General features: G+C 43.1%; 1 protein-coding gene across 2 annotated transcripts in view; it reads right to left on the reverse strand.

Annotated features, from left to right (window-relative positions):
* Window positions 1–14,030, reverse strand: part of Myo16 (myosin XVI) — a 486,437-nt gene that overhangs the window by 142,743 nt on the left and 329,664 nt on the right. The window lies entirely within an intron of this gene.

The raw sequence follows: 14,030 nt of genomic DNA on the forward strand, positions 1-14,030 counted from the left end.
AAGGTGACTGTGAAAAATTCTTTGGAAAAAAAAAGCATGGCTTTTTGGGGGTCTTTAAAGATCCCTGAAAGAAGCACCATCAGGTTTCAGAGTTCACATAACAAGTGAGGGCGAAGTTGGTTGTCCAGTTGCCCACTCCCGAACAGGTGTTACCACGCTACAGTGTAAGGTACCAAGCTATAGATCATTAGACAGACATGGCTCACCTCAGTAGCTTCCTCTACTGCAGAGAAGCCTTTCTCAGCAGGGGTGGTCATGACTTGATTGGGACTCTCAAAATTTGAGCACCTTTTTCTTCTCTCTCTTTGTGTCTCTGTCTCTGTCTCTGTCTCTGTCTCTGTCTCTGTCTCTGTCTCTGTCTCTGTCTCTGTCTCTGTCTCTCTCTCTCTCTCTTTCCTGACAAAGCAGACACGTTTTTGAACATCCCACAGTGCAAGCCCCCAGCTTGCACATGGAACAAGATTACCAGACCTGTAATTCCACAGTGTGGAGACAAACTGGTCTGCGCAAGAACTCAGCTTCACTGCCTTCTCTGTCTCAGGGAGGTCAGCCCAGTGACAGCATGCAAGTCAGGTCCCCTCATCTTTACAACTGCCTGGGTTCATATGGACTTTGATAACCCCTCCGATGTACCCAAGTTCCAATTTTAAATTTTCAGATAGCCGGGCAGTGGTGGTGCATGCCTTTAATCCCAGCACTTGGGAAGCAGAGGCAGGTGGGTTTCTGAGTTCTAGGCTAGCCTGGTCTACAAAGTGAGTTCCAGGACAGCCAGGTTTTTCAAACCCTGTCTGAAAAAAAGAAAATTCAGGATAGTGGTAGGCACCATCCTGTGCTGCTAAGCCTGTGATGGAATGCACGGGAACTTCAGGTCTTCCAAATGTTAGACAGGAAGTCTTAGGTGCTGACGTAGCATCTGACCTGCCCCATAGGACATTGGTTGTCACCTCTTCAACCCATTTTAAGGAACTGAACAGCAGTTGAGCTCTCCTTCTCTTGGCACAACCTCTAACATCTCTGAGAAACAGGTACAGCTTTGGCTTGCTTCCCAGATTCCCTAAGGTCCCTTCCAGATACCCCTGATGTTTTTGTGAAGATTGAATCTACATTTCCCTCTTCCAACACCCTCTTCCTGGCTTCATGTGCTCTTGCTGTACACACTTGGCAGTATCCCATCACTGGGTATTTAAACCACAACCCTCATCTCTAACAGCCTATGGCATCTTCTATCTCTGAACTTTCCCCCTATCTCTCCTCTGACTTCCAACTCTCCCAGAGCTCTGGGAAGCGGCTTCACTCAGGGTCTCTGAGGTCTTGAACCTCAAGCTGAACACAGGAGCAGTAGGTGCTGGGATTCTGCATCCTTGGCAGTGAGAGCAGGAACAGGGTAGCCTTCAAGTCTTGTTGTAAGGAGGGGTCCTCTGCACCCAGAATCCCATGCTGAGCTTTAATATCAACTCTGTCTGCTAAGAGTCTCCTGATGCACCTCCTAATGACATCACATCAATGTACACACACCTAGGAACTGACAAAATACTTCACCTGGTCTTCAAGTCCCCAGAACAATGTCTAATTCCATGCCCTCTTGGTGGCTGACAGCTTTTCTTGATTTCCAGGAAAAGCTAAGACACTCGTACCAAAACATCTCTGGGCTCTCACTTCCTTTCCACACAGCTTTCTGTTCCTTTGTTTGTGCTCTACTGAGGGGGAGACCTTGGTATGACCAAGATGGCCTCCCCACTAGGATTGTCCCTGCCTTCTGACGGTGGCTACACCCCGAGTTTGCTTCTTTAGCCCCCACTTTTTTATACCTTATTCATAGTATTATTTGTCAGTAGTACAAAGTACTATAATAACTAAAATAAGAAAAAGATCAAAATTTAGTTTCTGACTTCTATATTCTCATCTGAATTCATGGCAACTCCACTGTTAGATGGGAATATCATTTACACAGAACCACTGGGATGCTGGCATGTAGGAATCTTTATTATATGGTTCTAGTCTATAATACCAGTCTATTTGCTACATGAGAATCTAATAATTACGAATGAAATACACGCATACACACAGAGGCACCCCCCACACATGCAAATACACATGCACATACACAAGACTTAAACGATTCTCTGCAAGCACATTTATTTTCTTCTTTCTTGTTCCTGTCATTGGCTTATATCATGTAGTTCTCTCTAACCTCCATGGTAAGATTGTGCCTAAGGAGGGTCTGGCTGTGTGCTGATTCATTCATTCTCTACAGCAACTAACAAACACCTTGTCCATTGGGCACACTTGATGCCTCTTTAGTGAAACTGACAAGAGGCTTTGCTACGTTGTGAATGGGAATGCCACACCACAGCAAGGTTATTCCAAGGAGTATACAGGTTAAGTGTTTTGCCATTGTGAGGTCATGGGGTCTGGTAAGTTTTCATGCATGATGTCCTGGTTTATAGAATCAGGCTTAAGACTGAAGGCTCTCTACTAAAACTGAAGTTCATAGCTTCCCTGATGGAGATCTTAACTGGTTACATTCCCTAGAAAAATATACTTTGCATGCACCAACCATGCATGCCAGCATTCAATGATAGCTTGGTATTTATAGGAAGCACAGAGTATGTAGTTAGAAGAGCTCCTCCCTCTTATGGCAAGTGCTTTTGCACAAAACATTGCATCACAGTGTAGGTGGGATTATCTCTTTTTGTTGTATGGAATAAATTTGTGAAGCCCTTTGAGTCCTCTTCCCTGGGATAAGTCAACTTCTGTAGAACCTCTCATCTATAAAACCTCTGACTCAGCTGCTAAGAAATGGATGAGTCCAGTACTGACAAGATTTGAATCGGCATTTCAGTATAAACACTGGACACTCCTATAGCCAATATGGTGATACAAGTGGCCAAGGTGTTACTTATGATTGGCTGGCACAGATAAATATTTCAGTGGGAAAACCAAGTTGGTGGCACTTATCTGCATGGAGGCTGCACAGCAACATGTCATTGTGGCTATAGTTTTTATGCATTTTGCAAAGATCATGCAAAATATACTCATAGGTATGGAATGTAAGCGTGTATGCAGACACACAAGGCATGTTAAAAAATATTCTTTAAACCTAAAATACAACCAGAATCCAAATTTGGTTTCTAGCCGGTCATGGTGGCGCATGCCTTTAATCCCAGCACTCGGGAGGCAGAGGCAAGCGGATTTCTGAGTTCTAGGCCAACCTGGTCTACGGAGTGAGTTCCAGGACAGCCAAGGCTACACAGAGAAACCCTGTCTCAAAAAAAAAAAAATTTAAAAAAAAAACAAAAAAAACAGAAAAAAAAACCCAAATTTGGTTTCTGCATGAAGACAATTAATTCCACCTAATGAGTTTGCTATTGTATTGGTGTTACAAACTCTATTTATGACATAGTCTTTACAGTCATGGTCATACAGCAGCAAGACTGCTGAGCAGGGCCTGAAATTTTAAAAGACTGAAAAAGAAGAAAAGATAGAAAGGAAGGAAGGAGGAAGGGAAGGAGAGAGGGGGAGGAAGGGAGGAAGGGAGGAAGGGAGGAAGGAAGGAAGGAAGGGAGGAAGGGAGGAAGGGAGGAAGGGAGGAAGGAAGGAAGGAAGGAAGGAAGGAAGGAAGGAAGGAAGGAAGGAAGGAAGGAAGGAAGGAAGGAAGGAAGGGAAGGAGAGAGGAGTTGGGGTAGGACAGGGATCAGCTGGTGAGAAGGGGGCTGACTGGAGCGAGGAGGATTAAAAAGGGTAACAGAGGTGACTGTGATTATAGTGTTTGGTGTACAAGATGATACTGTCAAAATTAAAATAAAAGTCTAAATACAAGGCAAAACATCTATCAATGCCACTGTTTGTGGCATAGTAACATCTCACTATACTTTCAAATATTACAGCTCACTACTTTAAATTTAGTATATCTCAGATCCCATAATTTTGCAAGAAATAATACAGGAAAGTTCTATGTGCCCTTGACCAGTTTCTCCCACGGTAGGATCCTATATATGACCAAAACTGGGAAACTGACCAATGAGGCGAGACTATAGACACCAGCACGGGGATGGCATGTTTAGAATCTCCCTCAATAAATCCCCTCCAATGGCTCAGTCCATTTGTATGTCTACTTTTGGGTTCTATGTTTGGGGGGGGAGAGCATTGCCTTCTGCCACCGTCTTTAGTACAGAGTTCTGAAATGTCGTGTGATACAGTTAGGCAACCCTTCCCACAGTATTCTACAGACATCATTGTAGCTATGCTAGCGGCTGGATCTTCCCATATACATTTTACAGTAAGACGGCTTATGCTTCTACAACTACAAAAACACTTGTTTGATACAAGGTCTCCCTAACTCATGTTCCTTCTGCTTCTTCCTCCTCAGCACTAGAATCATTACAGGCATGCTCCATCATACTTATACACATACAAGCACATATACACACACATGCACAATACAAGCACACATGTATAAATGCCTATATGCATGCATGCACATCATGCTTCATCAAAGTCATATACCCAAACAAGTTCATATACACACAAGTATGCACACACACATGCACATACAAACACATGCACACACATCTACACACGCATGTGCACACATGCATATGCACAATCACAGGCATGTACACATACATGGTATGCTCCATCATGCTCACACACATACACGCACACATGCATACACACACAAGAGTGTATTTTCAATGCACTCTTTCCATACACGTTTAATGAGACTTACTTACATTAGACCAGAGCATTGTGTTGTTTTGGAGTGGTTATGAATGTCATTATGCTTAATTTCAGTGTCCACTCCTGACATTAAAACTGAACACATTTTTATGTTTTTCTGGGATCTTCTTTAAATTTTCAATCTTTTGAGGGTTTCATACACGGGCACTGTATTTGCACATTTCTACCCACCCCTCCCCTTCACCAACTCTTCCCATGTTCCCCTTATACTCCCTCTCAGTGTCACAAGCTCTTCTTTATTATTGCTATGCATTACGTCCTAACTGAAATATTTATTTCTGCTATGGTTGTCTTTCTCTTGAATGGATTCCTTGTGGTTTTGTACACTGACATTTATGTCATGTATAAGCAGGGAATGTTTTTCTTCCAGTCTGTCAATCTTTTATTTCCTTCCTATTATCACTAGATTCACTAGAACCTACAATGTTATGTGGCCCAGAGTGATGGCAGCCAGCATTGTTGCCAAACTCTTGACCTTAAGAGTACAACACCTGGTTTCCATGGTTACACACAGCAGTGGGCTGCTACAGTTTCCTCTTCCTTGGGAGGAGCTGTCTTTTTTAGGATTACACTCGATTACATATGATATTAGCAATAGACTGCTGTGGGTGCTCCTTCCTGGGGCAACACCATCTCCTCCACAGCTGTCTTCTTAGAATGCTTGCTGTAATGTATGTTGACTTTTATCAAATATTTTTTCTGCACCCATTAATAAATGATATAATTTTTCTTCTTTAGCTTATTAATATTCTGGATTATCTTGAATAATTTTCAAATATTGAAAGTACTTACATTTTGGAAAGCATTGACTGGCCATAGTAAAAATATACATTATTATACTATTATATTATACTATACACACACACACACACACACACACACACACACAGATATATGAATCTGATCTGCATTTTTTTGAGCATCTATCCGATTTAGTTTTTGAAGGACTGATTTTTGGTGTGTGTGCGCACAATGTATGTGTTCTAGCTTTTTCTGATTTTGGGTGCAGGGCAATGCTAGCTTTGTCAAACAAATCAGTAAGCATTCTGTCTTCTATTTTCTGGATCAGACTGCATGAAGTTGGTACTAATTTTCTTTTAAAACATTTGGTAGAATTCTACAGTTAAGCCATCTGGAAGAAGGAGAATTCTTTTTGGGGGAATTTTGCATTTTCAGACTCTTTCCTGGACTGGCCCGTTGGACGAACTCCTTCACGGGGTGAGGTGAGGTAGCTGAGCTTTCCGAGGAATTAGTCCATGCTAGCCCAACTGTTACCTCATGTGGGGTTACTCCTGTTCCTTCTGATCTCCTAAATGCTGGCAGGGCCTCAGAGATACTTTCTTTTTCTTGACATTGGTTATTTACATCCTTTTTTGGTCAACCTTACTAAGAAGTCTTTCATTTTATCCATATATTCAAATAACCAATCATTTTTATAAAAAGGTTCATTTTGATGATTTTTAATTATGTGTAGATGGGTGTGCATCTCTGCATGTGAGGGCAGGTGCTCACAGATGCCAGAGGCAAAATGAGATGGATACTCTGGGCTTGGTTACAGACAGCTGTGGCCACCTCCTTGGGTGCTGGGATACCAGACTCAGATCCTTTGATGAATCAGCAGCTCTTACCTGCTCAGCTTCCTTCCTGGCTGCCATTTGCTTACTTCAGATTGATTTTCATTCTTCATTTATTATTCTTATTTTTTGCTTAAAAATATTTTCATACAATATATTTTGATTTTGTTTTTCCCTCCCCTCAACTCCTCCCTGATCCTTCCCACCTCCCTGCTCTTGTCTCTTTCTCAAAAACAAAATAAAATGAACAACAAAAAAAGCCAATTTCTCTGTTTTTGAGACTTAAACAGATTTCAAGGTTTCTGTATTCCCTAGCAGGTGAGCCTATAATGTTATCAAAAGTCCTTTCTACTGATATGTTGATATGTTGTGCTTTCATATTTAGCCAGCCATATATACATACATCTAGATTTTCATGGATAAATTCATGTATGTATTTATATATGATGTGTATATGTAAGTACATGTGTACATACACACAAATTTTCTTCAGACTCTCCTCTGTCACTTTTGCATGATGTGTTATTTAGAGGGAGCTGTTTTAATGGCAGAGTATCCAATGGCTGCTGCTTGTGGCAGGGGACTTGGGGGATACCACATCTGCAGGTTTTCCCTTTGTCCTTTCTAGTTCATTTCCAGTTGATTTGCATCACAGTGGGTGAACCTCCTCTCTGTCCCCCATGCTTTAGAATTCCATGAATTTGGGGCTGGGGTCCATTCAGCACATGGTCTACACTGGTGGATTTCTCTGGTCTTAGAAAATGTGAGCTGTGTTCCAGGTGTCCTGACTGTCCTATAAACCTTGCTTGCACCCTGTTGGCGGCGGCTGCTTAGCTCTTCCTTTGCTTCTTGGAGTACGGTTGTTCTCACAGTCGTTGAAAAGGGTGGGCTGATCCTTCCACTTAGCCTTCTGAGTCCTGTCCTCCTCTGAGACCTCTGAGTAGGGAGGCCTGCCTGGCCTCAGAACCTACCCATGGGAACATCAGCCTGGCTCTCTGTGGACCTCTTCAATGTGAAACTTCACTGTTCCCGTTTGCCTTTCTCCTGGCTCCCAGTTAGGTGTTACCCCAAGCTGCCTGTCCAGCGAGAAGACTCACAAGGTCCTTAAATTGTATCAGCTGAAACTCAGTTACAACATTGTGATAGAATTGTATCTAAACAGAACAAACCTCCCCGGAAGGCATCAGGCATTGCGGCTCACCAAGAGCCGTGTTACTAGCAAGAAAGGCCATCAGCCCAAGGCAACACAGTCACCTGAAAAAGACACAGAGTGAAGCTGTAGAGAACTAGGGCGACCAGGGGGACGATTGAGGCCTTGAAGACTAGGGAACCTGTGGGGATCACACCACTGGGTTTCAGACAGTATAAAAGCAGGCAATCTCAAAGCCTTGTAAGGTAGACAGGTTTCTATGCAGGTAAAAATCTATCAGAGAAACCAGCCATAGCTTAGCGACTGGTTGTCAGGGGAACAGAGTCATGTGTTGTCACCGTGGCAGCACCCACCTGAGGCAGCAGAGAGGTTTTAGGTAGAAGGCTTTCCTGGGCTGTTAAGGTAGCTGCTCTGCCCAGGGCTCTGTTCCTCTGGTTTATTATTTGGTAGATAAAAGAGAGAGGTGGGGAAAGCAGAAGACGGAGGCCAGGTTAATTCCTTCATCTCCCTCCGTGCCCTTCTATAATGGGTCCTCAGCCTTCCTTCCTTCTCCCTCCTCGACACTGAAAGACAAGCTTCATGCTGTGTGTAGCAGCACCCCTCATGCATGTAATAGAGAAATGTATATGCACACAGCCCAGAACAAAAAAATCTTTAAGGAAATCATCATGTATTCAAAAATTCTCTTTGGAATGATTCTGCTCAATAAAATTACTCAAAGGAAAACTTAGCGTTATGCTTTAGGTTTGGCTGCAAGCAACAGTTGCTAAAACCCTGCTGTGATGGTGCCAGGCTGAGGGGTTTGGCAGGGGGAGAGCTGGGGAGTGTGTGTGTGTGTGTGTATGTGTGTGTGTGTGTGTGTGCGCGCGCGTGCGTGTGTGTGCTTTGTTGGATTACTCCCTACAATACTCCTGCTGTACCACAATAAATACAATTAAAAGATAAATTATGTGAGCCATACATTAAAACAAGGAGATATGGGAGTCTTCCCGGGGCTGTGAATCACAGCTCATCCTGTTGCCTGGTTTCCTAGATCCATGATGAAAATAAAAATCATGGAACACTGAGACACAAACAAGCTTTTTCCTCCTAAGCGATGGCTGTCAAGCTTGAGCTTGGCTCATCACCAAGGAAACAGGAATGCAAGGCAAGATGGAGCTTTAGCCGTACCATGGCTCGCTTTCCTCAGACAGATATAGCTCCCTGAACTGAACTTAAAGAGTAGCTGGCTGTTGCGATTTGGTGAGGAAGTTTGGGCAGGGGTCAGCCAGTACCAGAAGCCTCCTCTGCCTACATGGGACCAATGAGAGAAGGGGTGCAAAGATGGGGGTACAGCCCAACCTAACTGCCAACTATGGGGCTGGTACAGTCAGCGTTTCTGAAAACAGGGCTTCCAGATTTCCCATCAGCCGGAGTCTTCATTTACAATTATTCATGCGAAGGCAAATCTTCCAGATCTCACCCAAACTCCCCAGTTACCACTTCTGGGAGGCAAGCCAGAAGCACACCCTTGCCCCTTCCTCCCCAGTTGGTTCTGCTGCACAGTCAGAGATGCAGGGTGGAGAACCTGGAAGCAGCAAACGTGTGATGAAGTCCAAGTGAGCAGTAGGAAGGGGGGCTTCCCATGCTAGTTTCCATGGTCAATACACAGCCAGTCCTGGGGCTGAACACTAGCCAGAAGTGAATCACTCCCAATGCCTTCCTTCTCCTCTGTCCAGCCATTGTTCACAGCAAAGTCTAATTATTTTGTTAGCAAAGATTGCTGATAAATGCACTGTTTGCAGGGAACGAGAGGAAGCCTTCTATAGATATGGTAAGTGGACATATTGAGATTTTCAACTTGTTTTTAGTGTTGACCAAGAGCAAAATCTATTAAAATAAAACTACCATCTGGGTGTGGTGGCTTACACTTGTAATCCAGCACTCAGAAGGCTGGGGCAGTGAGATTGTTATGAGTTCAAAGCTAACTTTGGCTACATCCTCAGTTCCAACGGGTGCTACAATGTGAGGTCTGTTTAAAAAAATAATGGTGATAATAATAACAAAAACGTACCTGGACTGAAATGATCTGAATTAAAAATAAAATTTGTTTTAAGTTCCATTCAATAGTTTAGTGCTCGCGTAAAGCACACATTTATAAAATTTGGGAAATGTCGAGTGTTCAAATTTGGCATTACCCTAGTTCCTTCCTCTAGAGATTGCTTGTCTTTATATCTCTGTGTCAATTTTGCCGTTTTGCCTTTTCAAGTGCTGGATAGATACATGTTCTCCTTGCTTTCCCAGGACATCATCTTGTCCTCTCCTGTGTATGTTTGCCTCCAGTCTGTCAGTAGTCTACTTAGTTCTAGACAGTGGACCTCCTAGAAATGCCCTGGTGGCCATGTAGAAGTGCTGCCTGAAGCCAGGAATGGGATAGGGTGGGAAGAGATAGGGCCACAGCAGCTCTGGTCAGCACCTTCCTCCCCAGCCAAGCAGAACCTGCTGCTGGGACACATACGTGGTTACAGGAGCCGTGGCTCCAGCTTCCAGCATCTGTCCCAAATGCCCAAGGCCCCTGGTGTAGCAGGATTTTCCCTGTTCTATTAATTTAATTATTAATACAACAAGAAGCCTGTGATTGGACAGAGAAAAGGGAGGTGGAGCTAAGAGTTGCAGAGACAGGGAGTGACACAGGAGAGGAGGAGGAGGAAAATGGAGGACCAACAGGACGATTCGGATTCCTAGTGGCTTTAAATAGCCACCAGTAGCTATAATATCATATAAGGATAGAATAATATCATATAAGGATAGAATAATTGAGATAACTTGTCTTATCTAGCTGGGCAGCTTGTATCATTATCAATTGACTCTGAAATTATTGTCAGGGCATCTTGTGAATTTAGAATTTATTGTGTATAAATCTGACTGATTAATTATAACCTTCTAGAGTTTTGATTTTACTAGGTTACTGGGAGTTGTGACAGCTAATCTTGAGGTGGGTGGTCATCACATGGGGCTCATGTGGCAACAACCCACCAAGGGAACTTAGGGAGTTAGGTGGAGCTGTATTGGGAGCTCCAGGCCAGAGAGTTTGCTGAGATAAGAGCACCACACTGGAGCCATGCGGCCCACCAGTGCCCACCATAGCATGGGAACTTGCCGTTCTTTTTAATATTTCCCACAACCCCATGGTGTCTTTTCTTTCCATATCTCCTTGAGTGACTGCTCCCATTCTGGTAAATCTCTTAGCCTCTTCAGATTATTGACATTTCTTATACAACCAAATCATGTTGTTCTCTTTGAAATTTTAATATATTTTCTTTTAAGATTGTACTGTACCCTAATTTGACAGTTCCCAAGGAGTTCTTGTCTTTGCTGGTCTTGGTGCCAAGAGTTCAACTTCTGTAGCAGCTGTGTAGCTCACAGAAAAGCAAAGCCAAGAATGCAGCCATGACAATCAAGTACTCGACTAAAACTGTTGGGCCTCTTGAAGGTATAAACAAAATCAGGGTGCAGGAAGGCTGATAGATTCATTTCCGAGAGACCGCATGGCAAGATATCCTGGCCATTCCCTGAATTCAATCAAGTGGGCAGAGAGATCTAAACAAAAGATTGAAAGAAGCAACAGCCAGGAGCTACGAGCTGCAGACACTGCATTTAACTGCCATGAACATCCTCAGCTCTTGTCACACTCAGGACTAGAATGGGTTCCTCTGGGCACTGACATCACTGCACTAGCTTCAAGGGGAGTCCTGGGTTTCACGTACAGATTCTCTACTCAGATATCGGCTCTCTTCATTTTCCTTCCCTGTTATCATCTCCTTATTGGTGAGATGCTTCAGAACAGGTGCATGCATAGACAATAGGCTGAATGCTGATCCCTTGTCTACTGCCTTTGTAGGTCAACATGTTAAGGCCAAGCCAAATTGATAATTACATTTTTATGCGATGTTCCTGAGCTGGAGAATGACACTTCTGTGTGGTTGAAGTGCTGAAAGTCAAAAGTTCCTCTATAAAGCTCCCCACAGTAACAGCTTAGGCATGAAGGAACATCCCACCTTGGACCTTGGAAGACTAACATGTGCGGCTGTCACAGTCCATGTTATATTTTTGCATGTGTATAAGTCTGTCTGTACTGTATTTAATATACATGTGTGTGTGTATTTTGTATCTTTATTACTCTCAACTTAATGATCTAATTTTGTGCCCGTCTTTCAGAGTCATCACTCCTTTAATGTCTTGGGAAAAAGCTGTAGTCAGCGGTAATATGAAAAAAGCTAGATACGTGCGAGTCAGACCTCACCCCAGGAAGATCAACTCAAACCCATCAAGAAGGTGAGGCGGGCCCTTTGCTCCCTGCTGGTTGGGATGTACAGTAGGAAAAGCAGGACAAAATCAAGATGGAGAGTCCCTTCAAAAGCAAAAACTAGAGTCACCCCATATTGTGTCCATCCCATTGCTGTGTGTATATTTCTAAATAGAATAAAAACATTACGCCAAAAAGATTCCTGTACTCTCTCATACTTATCGTGGTACTATATGCAATAGCTATTGCCTTGAGTTGACCCTGACTATCAGAGAGCTAACGATACAGAAATACAGGTTAATCTAGGCTGTCTGAAGTTCTGTGTGCAGAAACTCCACTGTGACCACAGAAAACCATCCAGAGGAAAGGGAGCAATGTCAGGGAAATCAAGAGGAATGGATGCATAGAATGGTCACATTTCTGCATTTAAGGTCTTTGAGCAGCTCAGCTTTTGTGGATGTTTGCTGTTTGATTACAAAAACAACTAAACTTGAATCTGTGAGTCAAAGCCAAAGCAGAGAGTTTGGAGCTGTCTACATTTTTTATCCAGTCACAGGGAAGGCCTATGCTTCCTGAATGTACTTTTAAAGGTGATGCCAGAAAAAAAAATTAAATCCTGACAACACACACCATGCCATGGAGAACAAGAACTACAAAGCCATCTGGAACATCTGTTTTACAATGGAAAACATAGGTTACTTTATACTCAGGGGAGATAAACTTAGGGACAGATTGGCCAAAAGGCCAGCATGCAAGTCTATGTAAGGCATCAATAAGAGCCAACAGTGTATGTCTGCTCCTAATGAGTGAACCAAAGTAGTCTCATTTAATGCTAACAGGAGTGTTAACAGAGAAGCAAAACTGGTAGCTGATATGCCTTTGAGGAACAACAGTCCTTGATTCCTTCATGGACAATTATGGTCCCCAAGGTGGTCATTCTCATCCAAACTCACAAGCTCACTGCCAAGAACGGCTTACATCTTTTGGAGCTTCTCAGATTTTTGGCCAACAGGGCACAACAGGCCCCCAATAGGTCACAGGTTGTTTCCATCACTCTTAGTTACCCACAAGAACTCGACAGTAAGACTCTATTGCCTAAGACACCATATGCTTGGGTCACAGAACACAGAGAAACCAGGCTGCTATTCACCTTGAAGTGTCATCTCTACTGGAAGCTTTCATTGTGCTCGAAGGTGCTATGTATGCTACCGAGGGAGACAGGAATCCATCAGTCTCAATCAGCCCTGGATTCTGAGAATTACAATAATGAAGGACTCCACTGTTGCCTGGAAAGAAGCAAGCACCAGTGTAATGGTGGCACAAACGTGGGAGTAACAAACCATTTTCTGATTATGTGTAAGGACTACTCCACAGGATGGAGTGTATACCTGGCACTGTTAATTAGGGCAAGAACCTGAGACTAGATAGGTCATGGACTCTAGGGGGAAAAATCTACCACTGTTATTCTGGTAAATGAAAATGATATTAAAATGACTCATAATGACACAATGCTACAACCATAAAGGAATGTATCTTCAGACCTTATCAGATGAACTTCTTTTGGTTTTAGACAGAGATTCACAACTGGTCAATATGGAAAAAAAAAAAAGACACTTGACAACGTACAGCCCTAAAGAGGACATCTATATCAACTCCTTCACTTCAGGGGTCAGGAATCTTCCAGTAAGAGGGAACAGAAAAAATGACATGAGCCAGAGGTGAGAGATGACATCAAGGAAGCAGTGTTTTCAGGTTATGATGGGGAAGTTGCACAGACAAACTCATAACAATTGTGACAGCACGTGTAAGACCTGTGCTAGCTCAGTCCAGAGTCCCAACATGGAGAACGGAGGTTGTCTCATGAGATTCCCTCATCAGGAGCAGACTCTTGTAAGGCTCTCATAGATGCCTTACCTATGGCTCCCAGTAGCTCCTGACTGAGGAGCTATTGACATTTGATTGATTCCGAGGGAACAAGAATCAGTTTCTTCAATGCTATTGATCTCCAATATGTCCACCACACTCCAGAGCAGGCCCAGCAGCTAAGAATTGTTAGCTAACACAAACAAGACTCTACTGGATATGGAAGATGGAGGGAGGGAGAGAGGGAGGAATGAAGGAAGGGAGGGAGAGACAGAGAGACAGAGAGAACACAAAGTTGGGTGGGTAGGAGTGAATATGATCAAAATACAAAAATTGCAAGAATTAAGAAAAATTAAAACATTTTAGATCTTGAATTTTTGATATTACAGTTTCTCAACTAGTAAATTCTATGTGCAAT

Source organism: Mus caroli, unplaced genomic scaffold (assembly GCF_978045245.1).
Source record: "Mus caroli unplaced genomic scaffold, Mus_caroli_1 scaffold_10, whole genome shotgun sequence".
Lineage (NCBI taxonomy): Eukaryota > Metazoa > Chordata > Mammalia > Rodentia > Muridae > Mus > Mus caroli.